Consider the following 19,924-nt stretch of genomic DNA (forward strand, 5'->3'; position numbering starts at 1 on the left):
GGGCCCAGAACTGGACACAACACTCGAGGTGCGGCCTTACCAGTACTGAGTACAGGGGAAGAATTACTTCCCTAGTCCTGCTGGCCACACTATTTCTGATACAAAGCAGGATGCCATTGGCCTTCTTGGCCACCTGGGCACACGCTGGCTCATGTTCAGCCAACTGTCGACCAGTACCCCAAGGTCCTTTTTCACTGGACCACTTTCCAGCCACTCTGCCCCCAGCCTGTAAGTGCTGCAGGGGGTTATTATGGCCAAAGTGTAGGACCTGGCACTTGGTCTTGTTGAACCTCATACTGTTGCTCTTGGCCCATTGATCCAGCCTGTCCAGGTCCCTCTGCAGAGCCTTCCTACCCTCCAGCAGATCGACACTCTAACCCAACTTGGTGTCATCCGCGAATGCGGACAGATTGGATCTAGCTCCACCTAGACTCCTCTCTGATAAGGAGTTTAAGAAAGCAAGGGGGTCCTTTCTGCACCTCGTGTCTCAACATGAGGGCTTCTCTAATAAACTTTGTCTGAAGCTCCCATTCTGCCCATGACACCTCTACATCATTCTTAGTTTAAAGCTCTCCTCTCCAGGTTGGCCTGCCTGTTGACAAAGATGCTTTTGCACTACTTTGCTAGGTGGATCCCATCTCTTCCTAGCAGTTCTCAGTCCACAAAGTGGGTCAGAAAAGCCAAACCCCTGACCATGACACCAGCTGTACAACCAGGTGTTGACCTGCAGGGTCCATCAGCTCCTCTCCAAGCCTTCCCCCTTCACCAACAGGGTAAATGAGATGCAACCTGGGCCTTCATGCCCTTGACCCTCATTCCCCAGAGCCATGCAGTCATTCTTGATATGCTCAAGGTCTCCCTTGGTTGTATTGTTGTTATCTGTTGGATCAGGCTACAAGCTGGGTGTTGAACAAGATAAGGAAAGAAGCAAATCCTGCAAGGTGGGATAGTGGGGTTTTTTTCCTTACACAAATGATTCAGCTGTGATAACTCCCCTCTGAGGAAGCACCAGGGCATTCATATGTAACCTGAAGGTATTCATCTCTGCTGATGGGCCATAATGGGTCATAATGGATGTAACTGACTAATAGGCGGCTGTAACTTCTTTGAAGGTGTCAAAGACTCCTAAAATGTCCAGTATTACATCGTCCAGTGTAACGCTCCCTGCCCCGGGGTGATACCAGAGCATTTCCACCTAGCCTAAACATAATATAATGTAGGATGGACCGTGTGTTGGGGAAACTTTTCCCCATCACTTGATGGATCCAGAATGCAACCATCACTTCAACCAAGGGACATTGAAATCGCAACAACTAAGTCTCAAGATCTACAGGTGAGGAAGGGAGCCATCCCTGGATCATGCTGCCACTTGCTCCCCCCACCAAGACACCTGCACCACCACTGCTGGGGGTTGGCATAAAGGCAGGTAATTCCTGATTCGGATGATAAAGCTTCCCAGGTTTTTCTTTTTGATTTCCCTCTGGGGAGCCTGTGTGGCTTGCAGCACAGGAACTGACACCATTTTGGTTTTTTGTCCTAGGGGCCCAGGTTATACTCTGCCTTTGTTGGTTAAACCAGTTCCTCTGCATTGTTGTATTTTATTGCACTTTCTTCAGTAAATTGTAACTCTGACTTGTACTCTCTCTTGGTATTTCTTCCTCCGCTATCGAAAGGAGGCAGTTGAGTGGGGTTCATTTCTCCCACCAGTTTTCTTTTAAACCAGCACAGCCTCGCAATACTCTAATCATGAACATCTGCCTAGGTATTACAGAAAATACGGCACCAAGGTTAAATAATTTCCCACTGTCATACTTGTAGTCTGCTGTAGAAATCACATTTACCAACTCCCAATCCTATCATCTGATCACAATGATTCTGACGAGTTGTGGGAACTGCTGACTATCACGAAGCTACAATACAAAATATTATTGTCCACAGAAGCAGAAGTCACACTAGGTCTCAAAGGAGACAAATGCTAAAGACAGGGAGGCAAACTGTATTTAATAAGTGACTTAGTATCTGTTGGTAAGGAAAGTTTATTTTGTTTTTCAAAAAATTAGCTATTTTACTATTATGGTAAAGTGATGCATCATTTCTTAATTAAACAAGAGAACACTATTACATCTGAAATGTGGACTAATTATTTTTAAAGCATTAATCAATTTTTTTAAGAACTCTGCAGTAATAATGTAGTCCCTTTGTGGGAAATAATTAAGATGGTTTTATTACAAGCAGGGGCTACCTCATGCTGGGGCACCTGGGGGCCATTTTGTTTGAAGGACTGGGGAGCCATTTTGTGGTTGGGGACTGATGGACTGCTTGTGGTTCTGCTTGAAGTTGCTTATTGCTGCTGCCTACCTGCTGCTACATACAGTTCTGCTTGAGGTTACCTATTGCTGCTCATTGTTGCCTACTGCTGCTTATAGTTCTGCCTGCTTACTGCTACTTATTGTTACTTACTGTTCTGTTTGGTTACTGTTACAGTGCGAAGGTGAGCCGGGGGCAGGGAAACAACCTGATAGGTGGATGAAGACAACCAATGGACTGCACCAGAAGGCAAAGATCGCCTTTTAAGGAAGAAAAGAACGAGGCCTGGCATGGGAGGAGCGAGGGAGTGGTTATGTAAATCAGAGGGTCTTAAAAGGGCTCATCCCTCCCATTCAGGGGTGCTTGAACCTGGTCACGAGTTCAGTGCACCCAGCGTGCTGTTAATAAAGTTCTTTGTTTCACTTTATTTGGCCATCTCCGAAATTAAAATTAGAGATATTTCTCACACCTTTGTTGCTAACACAGTAAGATTTACCTTAACCATAATCTGCTTATTGATACAAATATAGTCTCCTTTTAGTTAATCTCAGGAAAACATTTCAGAAGTGCTCTAATCTGATAATTTGTAGACTGAAAGTTGAAGTGGATTGCTTAGGAGCCATTTTTTTATGTTTTACACAGTAAAAAGATGGTTGACAGAGCCAATTTGCAGAGCAACCTCTTCTCTCTAATTGCTGCTACACTAACATAAAAGAACAGTCCTAGGAAGTAGAGAAATCCATTTACTCAATTTAAGTAGTGGATTTTTCTATTACCTTTCATGTTAGCCTTGCTACATTCCACCTGTCACCCTCATTTTATGAGGGCAATGCTCTTTTAAACAGTTTTGTAACTATAATAAAGGCCCACTTCAAAATCTTTCAAAGTAGACTAAGGACATAAAAAAAAAACCATAGCCAATCTCACTAATTCCTGGTAATGTATTGTAAAATCAAATTATTTGCTAAAAGGTCTAATAAATCTCCATCTTCAGGTGTAGAAAATAACATATCCTCTATTTCTTCTAGCATGAGACTCTAGTGACTGTTCTCTTAGAATCATAGAATCATTAAGGTTGGAAAAGACCTCCAAGATCATCAAGTCCAACCATTAACCTAACACTGCCAGGTTTACCACTAAACCATGTCCCTAAGCACCACACCTACATGGTTTTTTAACACTTCCAGGGACAGTGATTCCACCACTTCCCTGGTTGGCATGTTTCAATGCTTCACCACCCTTTCAGTGAAAAAATTTTTCCTAATATCCAATCTAAACCTCCCCTGGTGCAAGTTGATGCTGTTTCTTCTTGTCCTATGGCTTGTTACCTCAAAGAGATCGATCCCCACTTTCCTACAACCTCCTTTCAGGAAACTGTAGAGAGCAATAAGGTCTCCCCTTCAGGCTAAAAAAAACCCAGCTTCCTCAGTTGCTCCCCATAAGACTTTTGCTTCAGACTTTTCACCAGCTTTGTTGCCCTTCTCTGAACATGCTCCAGCACCTCAATGTCTTTCTTGTAGTGAGGGGCCCAAAACCGAACACAGTATTTGAGGTGTGGCCTCACCAGGGCAGAGTAAAGGGGAATGATCACTTCCCTAGTCCTGCTGGCCACACTAATACAAGCCAGGATGCTTTCATAAAGGCATGCTGGTTGGGTAGGTAGTCTTCTGACTACTCACTCTGCAGTTGCCCCAGCTAATGTGAAATTTATTTTAAGAAGCATTTTGTTGGTAGCAGGAAATGGACTGACTCAAATGGACAGATCTTATTTAAATCAAGATAAGAATTGTTTTAGTACTCTTAACAGGAAAATAGATTTTTTTGGTAAACTGTCCATAACACCGTGCCTGTATGTGTGTATTTGTAAACATATATAATTGGAATATGTATGTATGTGTATAGCTGGAAAGCTTAAATCTGATATAACATGATGGTATGGAAAAATTCAGGGTGAATAATGTTATGGTTTAGCTAAATGAAGAAGACTGTCTTGTTGAATTTTTTCATATCATCATGTGGTTTTGGAGAGCGCAAGGGTAGATACCCTTCTGGAAGAATTTGTAATGAGGAGTTAGGACTTTTTCGCTTCGGAAGTCTTTCCTGCCTAAGAGTTCCTTTCTCAAAAATAGTTTGATGTTTTTCTTTTCTATCTCCTTTTGCATTCTAGAGAAAGATGCAGGTTCTCTTTCTCTGGTATGTGGAGAGATAAACAGATGTTACAAGCAGGTGCAGCAGACAGGGCCTGGGGAGGGCTCGGACAGAGAAGATAAGAGGCCTGGAAGAGAACAGGAGGTGTGTCTTTCTCAGGCCCAGTGCTTTTTGCAGCACTGGTGCAGTTTTTCCTTGTAAGTCTAGTGTTCTCGATTTTTGGAATAAATTCTCCTGAACTTCCACTGTCTGGCATTTTTGGGGGTACCTGCGTGTTATCTTACTTCTCAGTGGGGGTGTCAGAGACTGAAATGGTTAATGATTTACTCATTTGTTGCCTAAAGAGATGGTGGAGAAAAAGACTTCAGGCCAATTTAGTGTATAAGATAAAAAGAGCCGGTCCTTTAATCAGGCCTTAGGCCTAGGGTGCGATGTTCTTAAGCAGAGGTGTTTTTCTACAATTCTACCTTGAAAAGAAGACTAAACATGCTAATGGAATTTAGAGGGATTGATATGAAATGGGGTAATAGGGCTGCGTATGTGTAAACTACTATGTTAAGGGAAGGGATACAATGCAGCTACATTAAAATCTATATTTACTACACAACTACTTCTAAAATCTACAAAAGTTAAAAAATCCAAAAAGCTCTGAGGCATCACATTCTAGGATCACCAGGGGACTTTTGCAGGTTGGGAAGAGGAGGTTGCTCACCCAGCGGGGTCCATCCCCCTGCCAGTGCTGCTGAGGGGTCGAGTCCTAAAAAAGGCGGGAAGAGCCATTTCTGCTGTGCCCTTCACATGAACACTGCGCATGTGGCCTGGGCTGTCGGAGACGTTGGAGGCTTGTGGCATGGCCCGTCAAAGCCCGTCTCCCCACCAATCCTGAAAGGCAGGAAAAAACCCTTTTACCATACCCCTCAGAGGAACTCCGCATGCCCAGAATATGTTGGAGGCTCATGGCATGGCCCATGACACTATCCATGGTAAAACTCTCTGCTCCAGGCAGGTACAAGGCATTCTGGAAGTATATAATGACTCATAACTTCTTTGAGTGTGTGGGCTTCCCTCTCCCACCCCCAACAGATCAAGACCATCGCTTCTACAACTATCAAGTTCCATCACTGGGTCCAGTGGGCGGTGACTATATACCCTTATCCTTTCCTTTCCCTTACTCTCCCTTACCCTGTCTTTCCCTTTCTCTCCCTTATGCATTTTCCCTAAAGGTTATCTTTATGCCATATTGCTATAGATGATAGATATAGACGATAACACCCAAAATGGCAACATACCTGTTTACCTTTGAAATAAAATTGTTCTAAAATAAACCCCACATATATATGTTTTCAAACACTGATTATTTATTCAGTGTCATTTCTGTCCTAGTTAGAACAGCTGGGACTAGTTCATCACTGTATGGGTGTAACCCAAAACTGTGTATTCTATAGCCTTCCATGCCATTTCCCAGAAACTTATCAATAGACCATTTACACCATCTGCCCAGAGCAGGCCTGACTCCTCAGGCTATAAAACTGAGTGTTAAGAGGCCTGCGAGATAAGAGGATGCTCCTGTCCTCACACCCATTGTGGAACTCCCCTCCCTGAGGGAGGTACTGGGCATTCCTTCCTGAACTGGAGGATATATAATCTTGGGGTCTTGGGACTTTTTTAACCACTCGTGGGATCCAGAGGAAGACTGCAGACCACCACTCTCAACCAGACTGCAGACCACTACTCTCAACCAGACTGCAACCACCACTCTCGACTGGACTGCAATCACCACTCTTGACCAGACTGCAACAGCACTCTCACCAACAGGTTTTCCCCTCTCCTTTTACTTTGGACTCAGGGGGCCCAACGAACACCACTCTGTTCATGCCCCAGGGTGCTGGGTTATACATTTGGGTTTTGTGGGTTAAAACCAATTGTTTGTCTGTATAATCGTACTTATTGTATTATTTTATTAAATTGTTATTCTGACTTATAATCTCTCTTTTGAGTTGGGTTCATTTCCCCTGCTGGTTTACCTTTAACCAGCACAGTTTCACTCTAATCCACTCCAAGGGATTTATTAATAAGAACCTGGGTTACCCTCCCCTTTTTCTGGGGCAGGTCGCAACAGGTCGCAACCCTCTGCTCTCTCTCTGCAGGGAGGGGGCGGAGAGGTATGAAGGGTCCTGCCGAGAAATACTGCGAGAACTTAATAGCATAAAACTTGCTAGCAGGAATGGAACTCTATCTGGTTCCGGTGGGGGGGGTGCAAGGGCAGGAGCACAGTCGGGCTGCTCTCTCTCTCTCTTTCATCGTGGTTTGGGTCTCTGACCATTTGCCCCTCCTTGCCACTGCTGTTGCTGCTCGGCTGGGTTGTGCCTCTGTGCCGCAGTGCCTATGCCACAACAGCTATCCCTGCCACCCAAAGCTGTGCCACGGCAGCCATCTCTGCCACCTCCCCACTGTTCAGAGCCGTGCCATTTCTTTGCCGCTGTGGCAGCAGCTGCCACCGTTGCTGCCATACACGCATTCCAGCTCTGCAGCTCCTATGTTGGATAGGAACTCTCCCATTGCCATGGTGACTGTCATGTTCTGAGGGCTGTCAGTGCCTCTGATGCCTGCAGGTCTGCTCCGGCTACATTGCGATCACATGACCCTGTCAGACCTTGCTGTGGCACAGAACTGAAACAGTGGGTTTAGGTGACGTTTTTTCTGTTATTGTTTGGGTTTTGTTTTGTTCTGTTTTGTTCTCTGTTTTTAGTAAAACTATTATTAATTTTCATACTTCACTTGAACACCTCGTAATTTCAAAAAAATGTCATAATTTGGGGGGGTGGGGGGTGTTTCTATTCCATCAGAGGTCCCGCCTCTGATTTGTCAGTAAACCAAGACAGATGATGGGAAAAAATATGCTATTTCACCCAGTGACTGCAAGGATATTTTAGAAATACTACTGCATACAATCTGAAGTCTCATAGGCACTATACCCCCAACTTAGTTGCCTGTACCTTTCTGCCATACCACCAAGCCTCTTTTTCTCCATCTCCACAAGTTTCCAGTGTCATAGATTTCAGTTTCTGCCTGTCTACTGTCCTCTTATAGTTCATGCTCATATTCTTTCTCACATCTAGTCACATTTTTCACTTTAACTCTCCTGCCCTTTCTCTTCTTTACACTTCCACATACCCAAATTTCCTCTTCTCTGTCTACCTGACCTCTAGCTCTTGCTTCCCTCATACACATCTCCAACTTTTGCTTCCTATTCTGTCCATGTACCCAAAAACTCGAGACTGTCTTCTGCCCTTACACAACCCCTTTACAAAAATGTTTTGCTACATCTTTGATGCTTTGATTTCCTCTATCCTCCGCGTTTTTCTGTTTTCTGCAAATTCAGTTCTCCCCCACTGCAATTACCCATTTCTCTCCCCTGGGGTCAGTAATTTCTACTGTCTGCAGGGTAGGAAAAAATTCTCCCATCTTAGCTGGTGTGCTGAGTGAGAGAATGCCACTCACAGCCAATGACAGTCATTACAGGGAAGTCCTAGTCTGTTATTTCAGCTTCAAGTAACAGCACACAACTGTGCAGTACAGTTAAGGTGCAAAGCCTGTAAAGGGAGGCGGTATGTGCAAACTGGTTATCTTCAGAGACCCTATTTTTATTCAATTTGGTAAATTTTCACAAGATATCAAAAAGTATCTACAAATATTGCAGATATATTACGGTAAGAAGATGGCACTGTCTCCACTCCAGTTGCTACATGATTACCTAAAATCATTTCAAAAGCAGAACACGACAACACCTCCCAACCATATACAGTGACTGTGAAGGAAAGTTTGAGAATATATATTCTTAGGCTTAAATTGATGCCTTAGAATTTTTAAGATTTGTAGCAAATATGGATTTTTAGTACAGCTGTAAAGTTTCTCACACTTTAGAATAGCAGTTGACAGTTCCCAAACCCTGTTCTCACGCTTCATATTGAATTTTCTAAATTCTTTAAGTTTGTTTAATGTTCTTCTTAAGGGAAAAGACTCTAGCAAACACATCTTGTTTAGGACATATGCACCTGGACCGGGAAAATAAGATATCATTGTAGCCAAAGCAACCTTGAAGGCCCAGAAACCTTGGAGAAGCTCCAAAGACAATGCGTGCCAGGAGGAGGAGGAAGATGAGGAAGAAAGGGGTCTTGAGATTTCCAACTCAGTTCCGGGGAGGCCTGCCAGGGGGGCAGATCTGGGGAGGACCTGAGGGCGGATAGTTCTTGGATTGGATGGATGAGTACTGTAAAATTGTAAAACCCCTGGACATGGGTGTGTGCCTATGCACTGTGTGCACCTTGAAGGCCTTCATTAAAGAGTTGCTATCTTATCTATACTAATATTGTTTGGATAATTTTTCTTCCATTTTAGGCATCAAAATATCAGGAAGTAAATAGAAAATAATCTTTTTTAGATTTGTTTAAAAAAGAAAAAGTTATGCCATTCAAATGCTTTCTTAGGGCAGAAACTCCTCTGCTCCCACTATTGTCTTCTCATTCATCACTCAAAAGCCTGAAGCAAGGAAGGAACATGATGGAAAAGTGCTGCATTCTGGTAATCTCTATCTTGTGAAATTAGCAGCCTCAACTCTCTTCAGAATTGTAAACTAATATTCTTACAATTCAAGTAAGCAAAACGTAAAGTATTAGCATTATGCAACAAGAAAGTGAGAAACTGGAAGACAAGATTAAATTCTTCATAAGTCTTTGAAAATGAGGTACTTGTTCTTGGTAATATAACTAGTTCTGTTATTTATTTTTTTAACCTAAAACAGATTTTCCATAAAATGGTACTCTCTACCCTTAATGAAGTTAACAGTTCTTAAAAAGATATTTCAAAATGATGGCATAATTTGAGCGAGCCTGCGCAGTGGATTTTTTAGGTGAGACGCAGCATGCACAGAACTGGACCCACCCTTTAATCCTAAGGTTCATCTGCCAGGGCCGAGTGAGCTTGGACACTGGCAGCGAGGTCCTCAGGACGTAGGTTTAATTAGAGTATCCTTCTCTTCGATGGATGGCCTTACAGGGCTAAGCGAGCTCCATCTGCCCGGGTTTGGAGTTAGAGTTGTCCTTCTCCTAGGATGACTGCCAGAAGGCTAGTGAGCTCATTCTGCCCATGGACATATTTTATCTGACCCTTCGGTTTTGACCTGTCTGGCATGGGAGACCCTACTGAAGGCATATACCATCGCCAGCATAGCTCACAACCACATAGGGGTACACAGGCTTCTTTCCCACTAAAACGGTTAGGACAAGGCTTTCACTCCCTACTTTTCTGCCACCCATCTATACTCAATCCCAGAGAAATACCCAGGAACATCCCTTTGTCCTGACCACCCTTTCAGGACACAATAAATAAATAAATCCAAAACAAATCTAATCTGGACAGTAGCCGCAGGTGAGCCAAAAGCAAACCGATCCGGCCCCCGCACCCACCCGGGGCTCGGGTACCTCCCATGACCCCAACCCCCCAGAAGAACCCACTATCCACCCAGACCTTATCCTCCTCCCACTGTGTTTCCACAGATCTTCCCTTGCACTGCTCACTTGCGATACTCGATACAGGACTGCCCCGCCCACCCTCCCGCAGGTCTGAGGACCCTCACGGCCCGCCCGACACCACTCCCCTCCCGCAAACCGGACCGGCAAATCTCTGTGTGCTCCGAAGCTCCCCCTCTCCTCTCCCACGATGGCGCAATCCCCGCCGGCCACCACGCGGTACGCCTGGCGACCGCGTGGCCTGGCACGCTCGGCGTCCAGCACGGCGTGCCTGGTGGTCGCCTGGCATAATTATTATTTTATTTAGTACTGCTATGAATTCTGTATCCAAACAAGCATTAAACAATATTATTATGATTGCTCTAATATTACTTATAAATGTTCAATTAGTAGGTTAAATTAGTTGATTTTGGTGCTTGAATAGTGATGCCTCAGAATTTTTAGGATTTTTAGCGTTTTGTAGATTTTAAAGTAGCTGTGAAGTAAATGTAGATTTTAAAGTAGCTGTGAAGTAAATATAGATTTTTAGTATAATTGTATAGTCTCTCACACTTTAGAATGGTAGTTAACACTCACTAAACCCTATTTCCCCATTTCATATTGAATTTTCTAAATTCTTTAGGCTGGTTTAGGCTCCTTTTTAAGGCAGAACTGTAGTAAACACCTTCTGTTTAAGAACATTTGCACCCCAGGCCTGAACAACAAGATACCATCATAGTCAAAGCAACCTTCAAGCCTGGAACCTTGGAGAAGGTCCAAAGACAGTATGTGCCGTGAAGAAGGGGAAGATGAGGAAGAAAGGGGTCTTGGGATCCACCGACTCAATTCCAAAGAGGCATGCAGGGGGCAGATCTGGGGAGGATCTGGAGGGTGGATAGTTCTGGTATTGGATGGACAATACTATAAAATTGTAGAACCACTGGACACAGTGCGTGCCCCTTTTCTGTACTCCAGTGGCCAGAAGGCCATTATTAAAGACCTGCTCTCTATCTTATCACTACTAAATTAACCTGGTGACTTTTTTTGCTCCTGATTTTTAGGCAACAATAGAATAACGTATTTTTGTGGGTTGGTTTCTGGGTTTTTTTTAGAAAAATAATTTATATGGGAACGTGAATGGATTATGGCATTAACTGTACTTCTACTAGTGATTGTGAGCATATTATATCTTTTAAACCAGAGAGCATCTTGAATAAGGTCTATTTTGTATTAGAAAGGGATAGCAATAACAGTGAACTGCTTTACTAGGAATACAGTTTATATTATAAGATATTTGTTCTGCAAATATAAAGGTAATAACCCCTGAATGAAAGATAGTACACAACAATCAAATTTTTAGCTGATATTTTATGTTGACAAAACCTTCTGTTCTAAGTCTAGTCCAGTTGTTGCACTTTCTTATTTTCCATCAGGGACTATTAAGTGCAAAGGTACAAACTCTGGATTGGGGGTTCATGAGTGAGAGACTGCTGAAAAAAATATCTCAGGAAAATATGCTTGTCATGCTACACTAGGCACCCACTACTGGTCATTTTCAGGGACAGAATACTGAATTATATGGACCATCAATCTCACCCTATACAGGTTTCTTAGATTTTGGTCATAAAAAAAGAGTTATAAAAATTTCATGCACTTGCCCTACTATTTCAACATCAGTTAATTATTTTTTTATATATATTAGTTCATTTTGTTTACAAATGGTTTTCCACAGGCTGAAGGTGCGGAAAATCACATTTTGTTTTTACCACATTGTTTATACATTTTTAGTAATGCATTCTGAGAACTCATAAGGAAACATGGTTGGAAAATTCTTATTTTAAGTAGAAAAGTTGTTTATCAACTTCAAAATTTAAATAGAACTCTTTGCTGCATTTCATTATGAGTTTTTTTCATAATTACTCAGCAGGTCCTAGGTATTTACTAATGCAGAAGTATACATGATAATGCTGAATTATAACTGCACAGTTGTAGAAGATACTTTGAAAAATGAAGAACAGATAAATGCATTGTTTAAAAAGCATCAGACAAAAACTCAGCATTGAGCAAAATCCTTTTTCTCCCCTATAGCTCTTATTCACAGTTGCGAATAATGCTACAAAATCCAGCATGGTCATCTATCTTGTAATGACTGCTTATATAGAACCAGTTGGTTCTTTACATATGCAGGTTACAGAAATTAGGATATGTATATGTAAAAGGAAGGTATGCTCCTAACTAACGGATAAATGGAGGAACTACTACAATTAGGCCTGTACTCACCAAGCTGAATTTAGTGCTGTGGGAAAAACTGGGTTCTAATTATGATGAGACACACCATGTGTTTTTTTACTGGGGAAGAAAAATAAAAAATGAAGTTACCACCACCATTAGAGTCTATTTTAAAAATATGGTAATATCTTGTTACAATTCAGATATAACCATTATTACTATACAGATGTTATTTGTGCACTCATCCACAGAAGTACAGTCCATATTTTAAGCCCACAGAGGAGCAGGTTTTCTGGCAGAACCTTTGACCCTGTGGAGGACTCATGCTGGAGCAGTCTGTTCCTGAAGGACTGCACCCTGTTGAAAGGACCTGTGCTAGAGCAGTTTGTGAAGAACTGCAACTTGTGGGAAGGACCTATGTTGAAGAAGTTCGTGAAGGACTTTATCCTGTGGTAGGGACCTCACGCTGGAGCAGGGGAAAAGCATGAGGAGGGAAAGAGTGGCAGACACAACACGTAATGAACTGACCACAATTCCTGTCCTCCACCCCCCAGCACCTCTCAGGGGAGGAGGTAGAAGAGTCAGGAGTGAAGTTGAGCTTGGGAAGAAGGTGGGGGTGGGAGGAAGTTGGTGAGGCGGCAGCAGTAGCTACTGAGGTAAGTCCAGGGGTGAGCATTAGATCGAACTGTACAGGGGGTTTCCAAGCTCAGGGACATCTGGTCAGCAGCCCAGAGCCCCGTCAGGTAGTGAATAGACTCATGATTGAGGCTGGGGCCAACAATCATTCCTTTTGTAGGAGGTGTGCTGTTGTTGATGAGCTGTGTCGCCAGGTGAAGGAACTAGGGGAGGAAGTAAATATGCTATGCAGTATTCGAGAAAATGAACGAGGGATTGATAGGATATTCTCAGAGATACTACAGTCTCAGGAGCCTTAAACCTCCATTGTAGTGGAGATGCAGGTGGACTTGAAACCCTGTCAAGTAGTTAGTCAAGGGTCTGTTGAACATGGAGGCTGGAAACTGGTTACTGCCCATATTAGGAGGAAAGTTCCTCCTCCTGAAAACTTGACAATGACAAGCAGGACTGGTACCTTTTACAACAGGCATGAGGCCCTGGAACTAGAAGGACAGTCAACTGATGAGGTGAGGCTGGGATAGACGGGCCACATAGGGCAACACAGTCTGCCCCCTGCATCATGACCTCCTCTGTTAAGAGGAAAAGAAGGGTAGTTGTAATAGGAGATTCCTTTCTAACAGGAGCGGAGGGCCCGATATGCAGATCAGACACAACTCTGAAGGAAGTCTACTGTCTCCCAGGAGCTTGGGTAAAGGACATTACTGGAAAACTCTCCAGTCTAGTAAGGCCCTCTGATTACTATCTGTTATTGGTTGTTCAATCAGCAGTGGCGAAATACAGAGAAGTCCTAGGTTAATCAAAAGAGACTTCAGGGCCTTTGGACAATTGGCTGAAGGATCAGGAGCACAGGTAATGTTTTACTTAATCCTTGCAGTAGCAAGGAATAATATCTAATGAACAGGCAGATACATCAGATCAACACATGGCTCCCAGACTGGTGTCATCAGGAAAATTTTGGGGTTTTTGACCATGGGATGATCTATTCAACACTTGGTCTGCTGACATCTGATTGGATGCATCTTTCTCAGAAGGGAAAAAGAGTTCTAGCACAGGAGCCAGCAGGGCTCATTGATAAAACTTTAAACTAGACCAGAAGGGGGAAAGGGACTGTCATGGGAGCAGTGGAAGGCTTAGACAAAAGTTATTAAAGAAGCCCTGCTGTTGAGCCATGAGGTGCAGAAAGGACCCCCTTGCTTTCTAAACTCCTTCTCAGAGAGGAGCCTGGGTGCAGTTGAATCCAATCTTAGCCTCAGATTACATCAATGGTTTAAATTTAAAGAATTATAGAGGTATGATTAACATACTTTGTCCTGCAGGTTTTAATGATGGCAAATCAGATATATTTATATAAAATGAATTATCTATTATGGCAAATGAACAGACAAATGAACAGACGAAAGATCCTAATCAGAATTATTTACTACACAGTGTAAAAGCTAAAAACCTACTAGTAGAGTATAATATAGCATAAAATAGTATAGTATACTGTATCAAAGCAATTATATTAAAGCAATTGTATCAAAAATAGCAAAAGAAACAATCATTACATAGAGATTGGTATAACTCACCACACTATGATAATGGGCAGATCTCTGTCTTTCACTTAACCCCTGGGGAGTAACCATGAAGCGGCATCCCTGCTTCAAGGGAGAACTCCACACACTTCAAGAAAGTATGTGGAAGAATCTGCCATATGAAAGTTGGACTAGGCTTTTATAGTTATAAAGTGATGGACTGCTAGTCATAGATTTACAGGTGAGCGAGCAGCTTATCTGTCAAATCCTGCTTCAAAAAGTAGGATATGTGTTTGAAGTTTGGTGAACCAGGCTGGTTTTAGTGTAATTCAACACCAAAACAGCACCTTGACACCAGTGGTAACTCACCATGGATAGCTTGCATTGTTTGCATTTCTCTGACTGGATTCTAGGCCTTATCGGGATAGAACATCCTGCCACAGTTCCCTCCTTGACTGCAGTCAATCATCTTTACCTCATGAAGTGGTAATGCAGCTACTTCTTGCCTCCATGCTATAAAAATATCCACTGTATATGTGTGTGTTATCATTAAGTATGTTGACATACATCAATCTAAGTCTTACTTTAACTTACTGTCTTAACTCAGGTAGTTTAAAAGGGTGTTGGTTATATTATAATTATACATTATACCTAAAATTTATACTTGAAGTTGTTATAAAAATCGGTCAGAATTTAGTTAGCAATATTAAAAAGAGCATAATATGGAATTAATTACTGGTTTTTGCAAGAAACGTTGTTATTTCAATGCATGTATTTTTGGAATGGTTACTATCCTCATGTTGGGCTAGGTACTACGTTCATATATGTCATGTCATCATGGCTAGGCTTCGCGAACGAAGATTTGGGAAGGGCTCTACCCACGTTTGCTACAGGCACGCTGATAGTTAGAGGCCAATGTGAGATAGACAAGGTTGGTTGCAAAAGGCACAGAAGAAAGACTCCTTGGATGGTATCAGCAGGATACGATTCTTTCTGCGTTGTCTTTTCAATGGTGATCCTGCATGTGTTCTCAAAGAAAGAAGCAGCGTTATAGATAGTGTGTCTCCAGACCTCCCGATTGGAGGCCAGGGTAGACCAGCGATGCAGATCAATGTGGCCAAGGCTGAGATGTTGTTTCAGGGAGTCCTTGTATCTCCTCTTTGGGACTCCTCTCTTGCGGCAGCCAGTGGGAAGTTCACCATAGAGCACAATCTTGAGGAGGCAGTGGTCCTTCATCCTGGAGACATGTCCTGCCCAACGCAACTGTGTTCTCAGCAACATGGTCTCTATACTCGTAAGTGCTGCCTGTTCTAGAACAGATGTGTTAGTTACATAATCTGACCAGTGGATGTTTAGGATTGTACGGAGACAGTGTTGATGGAAGTGTTCTAGGAGTCGCAGGTGGTGGTGGTAAATGACCCATGATTTGGACCCATATAAGACAGTAGACAGCACAATGGCTCTGTAAACACTGATCTTTGTACTTTTCTTCAGGTGTTTATTTCACCAGACTCTTTTATGGAGTCTTTCGAAAGCTCTATATGCCTTTGCTAACCTGTTGTCTATCTCTCCGTCAATCTTACCATCCAAGGAGATGATGCTACCTAGGTAATTAAACTGCTGGACTGATTTGAGCTCTGATTCGCCAGTGGTGATATGGGATGATGGAAGACTTCCTGAGGTCCAGGCTGATAGAAAACTTCTGTCTTCTTCAGACTGACTTCCAGTCCAAAAAGCTCAGCAGTCTCAGCAAAGCAGGATGTTAAACGCTGCAGAGTTACTTCTGTGTGAGCGACGAGGGCAGCGTCAACAGCGTAAAGCAGCTCCCAGACAAGATGATTTAAGGTCTTAGTATGGGCCTTCAGTCACCTTAGGTTGACAAGGCTTCCATCAGTACGATATCGAATAGATAGTAATATCGATACATGACAGGATGGCAGTGCAAGGTGTGCTTGGTGAGCAGTTCTCTTCTTCCTCAACAGTTCCTGGATCTCTTGATTGTTTTCATCAAACCAGTCCTTGTTCTTCTTGAGGGAGAACCCTAAGGATTCTTCAGAGGACTGCAGGATGCTGTTTTTAATACGGTGCCAAAGTGTTTCAGGAGAGGGATCTATAGAATCTGTAGAATGATTTTCCAGCCTAGTTTGAAGATTTGCCTGGAATCTGTCTCTTACTGTGTCTGATTGGAGATTGTTAACTTGGAGTCTCCTCCTTGGGATACTGCCCCTTTTAGGTTTTAACTTAAGATTGAAGTTGAGTTTACAGTGCACAAGTCGATGGTCTGTTTGTCATTCTGCACTGGGCATCACGCGGGTATAGTGCACATCACGGACATCTGTCCGTCGCATCAAGACATAATCAATGAGGTGCCAATGCTTAGATCTGGGGTGCATCCAGGTTGTCTTCAGACTATTTTTCTGCTGAAAGATAGTATTAGTGATGGTGAGCTGTTGCTCCGCACAGAATTCTAGCAGAAGTCGACCATTATCGTTGCAGTTTCCAACACCATGCTTGCCTAATATTCCTTTCCATGCTTCAAAATTCTTACCTACTCTGGCATTGAAATCACCAAGGATAATGATCTTATCATCTGCAGGCACCTTTTGGATAAGGCGGCGCAGGTCAGTGTAAAATTTATCTTTTTCAGCAGGGTCGGCTTGGAGAGTTGGGGCATATATACTAAAGAGGACAATGTGTTGCTTGTTGTGTAGTGGAAGGCGTAGGGAAATAATGCGATCAGAATGACCTGTCAGCAGATTTTTGAGTTTAGGAACAATAAAGTTTTTGATCATGAAGCCAACTCCTGAGAGATGCCTTTTGGTTCTGAGTTTACCTGACCAAAAGAGTGTGTAACCAGCACCATGTTCTCTAAGGCTGCCTTCCTCATGGAGATGAACTTCACTGAGAGTAGCTATGTGGATGTTGAGACGTGATAGTTCATGGGCAATTAGGGCAGAGCGACAATCCAAACAAGCCATTCTACCCATGATGTTACCAGCTTGTGTAGATCAGGAGTTTTAAAATTGTAGGAAAGATGCGATGCAAACCAGGATCCAGGGGAAGAGTTCATGAAGCCCAACTTTTTGGTGGCACTGATTGAAGGAGTTCGACAGATTGGTTGGCGACTCCCTTCACTTTCACTCATGCTTCTTAATACAGTTCTTCAGTAAAGTTCAGCATTAACAATTATAAAAATTCTACTACACAATAGTCTGGTTGCCTCAGGGGAATCAGAGGTGTAATGAAACTCAAATCATTCCTACCTACTCAGCATATTACTCCAGTCAGGGTACTTTGCTCTGAGGAGGTAGGAGGAGGTACACAAACCTGATTCCATAATCATATGAATTCAGGGAGGAATCTTCTCCATCCACTGTGGCAAACAGAGAGAAGGCACAAACATTCCAAAGCAATGCTTGTGGAAAACTCATATACATACTGCAAAACTATTGAGACAAAACATTTTATTAAAAAGAATTGTTGCCTAAAATTGGCTTTTAAAGAAACCTCTAAGACTAAATTTGTGAGTTTTAGAAGCCAGGCATTCTTTTATTATGATGCGCTGCATGATCGCAGCACATCAGGTGCCCTGGGAATCAGTTCACCAAAGTGCACACAGAGGTATCTCCACTACTGTTCATATGTCAGCATTGCATGATTTTATTCATGTTTCGTTCCCTGCATTCTTGTTACATATTCATGAAATTTCCCAACACTAATTAGCATATATACATATCCTTATAAGGTCTCTGAGAGGCTTCATCGGGGGTCTCTGGTGGTTGTCTGTCTGGAGCCCCCAAAGTTCTAAGTGGTCACCTTATGAACTTCTTCAGGACAATTCACCTGGTTATAGAGTAACTTGGTGTTGCTTGGCTGGCTGCCTCAGTTCCCTTCTTCATTGTTTCTTTACTTTGCTTGGTTAGTCCCTTTAAATCACTTGGCTCAGATATATGTAGTTTCTATGGTAAATTCCATTGCAAATACTATTAGTTCTTGTTACATCTCTAAACCCTGACACAATCGAAAACTTATCTTATTCAAATTATCTAGTACCTTAGTAATACTGATCAAGGTTCTTAACACTATGTAAACAAACTTAAGTTAGAGTAGCTATCCATCCTTTTGAGGTCTTTTTAGAAAAAATGGTATTTGTCAGATTTACACATTCTGTTACATCCTATTTTGCAAATTTGAAATAAAATTAATATACCAACCATTAATGTCAGAACTATGACAATTATGCCAATCAGTTTTCTTACAATCACACTTAAATTTGGAATCCATGATGTTATCCAATCAAATATATCTTCCCTTGATTTTTTGTATTTCATGAAAGATTCTGGTGTTCTTTCTAATTTCTTCCAAATCAGTCTGAATTCTCAAAGTCTGATGTCGCGGGGTATCTGTCGTATCGGTTAGGTTTGGTCAGTAGAGAAAGTAGACACGCACACAGAGAGTTGAGACCAGAGTAGTCTGCCGCCTAAGCGCAGCAGCCTGCTTTATTGAGAGCTAATCCACACTTTCCCACACACTTACTGTAAATATACTTTTTACAAAACACTCAAGAATTAACACCTGCACCCTGAAACACAGCTAACAGCCCTGTCCTCACACTGCTTATCATCTTTCCAGTCAACTCCCTGATACTCAAGGCTGCTCTGTCCATGGAAACGGCCAATTAACTTCACTGCTCTCATGGGAATGGCTTTATACCATCTGTTATACTCATCCAGGGGTTCAACCTCCAGGGGCTCAGCGGACCTACCGGTCCCCCCACAGTCTGATCTGCCCATACACAGCAACTGGTGTTGATGAGTGTGGACACACCACCTCTAGAAGCCAAAAGCAGACCTAGAGCCATTTGACTCTGACTACCTTTGAAAGGCTGGTAATTTCTTGTTGCAAAGTGCTAATTGCATCATTTGTCCAGTTTTCTATTTGTTCAATAACTCCGGATTTGTTCACTATAGCCTTCTCTAATTCAGGTACTCCTAATCATGGTAAGAATCCTCTCACAAACTTGTGGAATCCAGAGGACCTCTCAGCTAATAGATTTAAAATTCATTTGTGTCATGTTATAAAAGATCGTAGATGTCCTCTGGGTAATTCTGATATATCAATGACATCTACTTTTGGTACTACAACTCCAATGGTGCATATTCCTTGCCATCCGGGGGTAGAGCTTTTCTAGCTTGACCTCTGCAAAGCCAGTAGTATCCCATATTATGTGGAATAGGCCACCAGTGTGTATTTAAAATGCCTATTCCTGTTACATCTAAATGCAAATTACACTTGGTATAATCTCCTACAATTATTCCTTGTTTACAATTAGGTGACTCCATTTTTCAGTGAGAAGCTACTCCTGGTCCCTTTAGGCATCTTTGAACACAGGAGATCTCAATGACTGCTATTTCCACTGACAGGATTTGTGCATCTATGGGGGTTTGGGCTGTTTTTTCTTCTAAAAGGAGCATCAGAGGGAGACCATTGGAGAATATGTTCAGTGTTGGAAGTCCCATCATTTGAATGCTTGCATCCGAATGAGTGGGAAACTGTGAACAAATCCAGCAGTTACTGCTGTTT

The 19,924-nt window shown here is 42.5% G+C and overlaps 1 long non-coding RNA gene across 1 annotated transcript; it reads right to left on the reverse strand.

Annotated features, from left to right (window-relative positions):
* Positions 1–2,353: 2,353 nt before the first annotated feature.
* On the reverse strand, positions 2,354–18,313 carry LOC113981411. Its single transcript, XR_003538406.1, has 4 exons — positions 18,185–18,313; positions 10,009–10,017; positions 9,706–9,710; positions 2,354–2,364 (listed from the first exon to the last, which is right to left on the reverse strand). It is a non-coding gene; the product is annotated as an uncharacterized LOC113981411 (long non-coding RNA).
* Between the last annotated feature and the right edge of the window lie 1,611 nt (positions 18,314–19,924).

Source organism: Neopelma chrysocephalum, unplaced genomic scaffold (genome assembly GCF_003984885.1).
Source record: "Neopelma chrysocephalum unplaced genomic scaffold, ASM398488v2 Primary Assembly neopelma1_96533, whole genome shotgun sequence".
Lineage (NCBI taxonomy): Eukaryota > Metazoa > Chordata > Aves > Passeriformes > Pipridae > Neopelma > Neopelma chrysocephalum.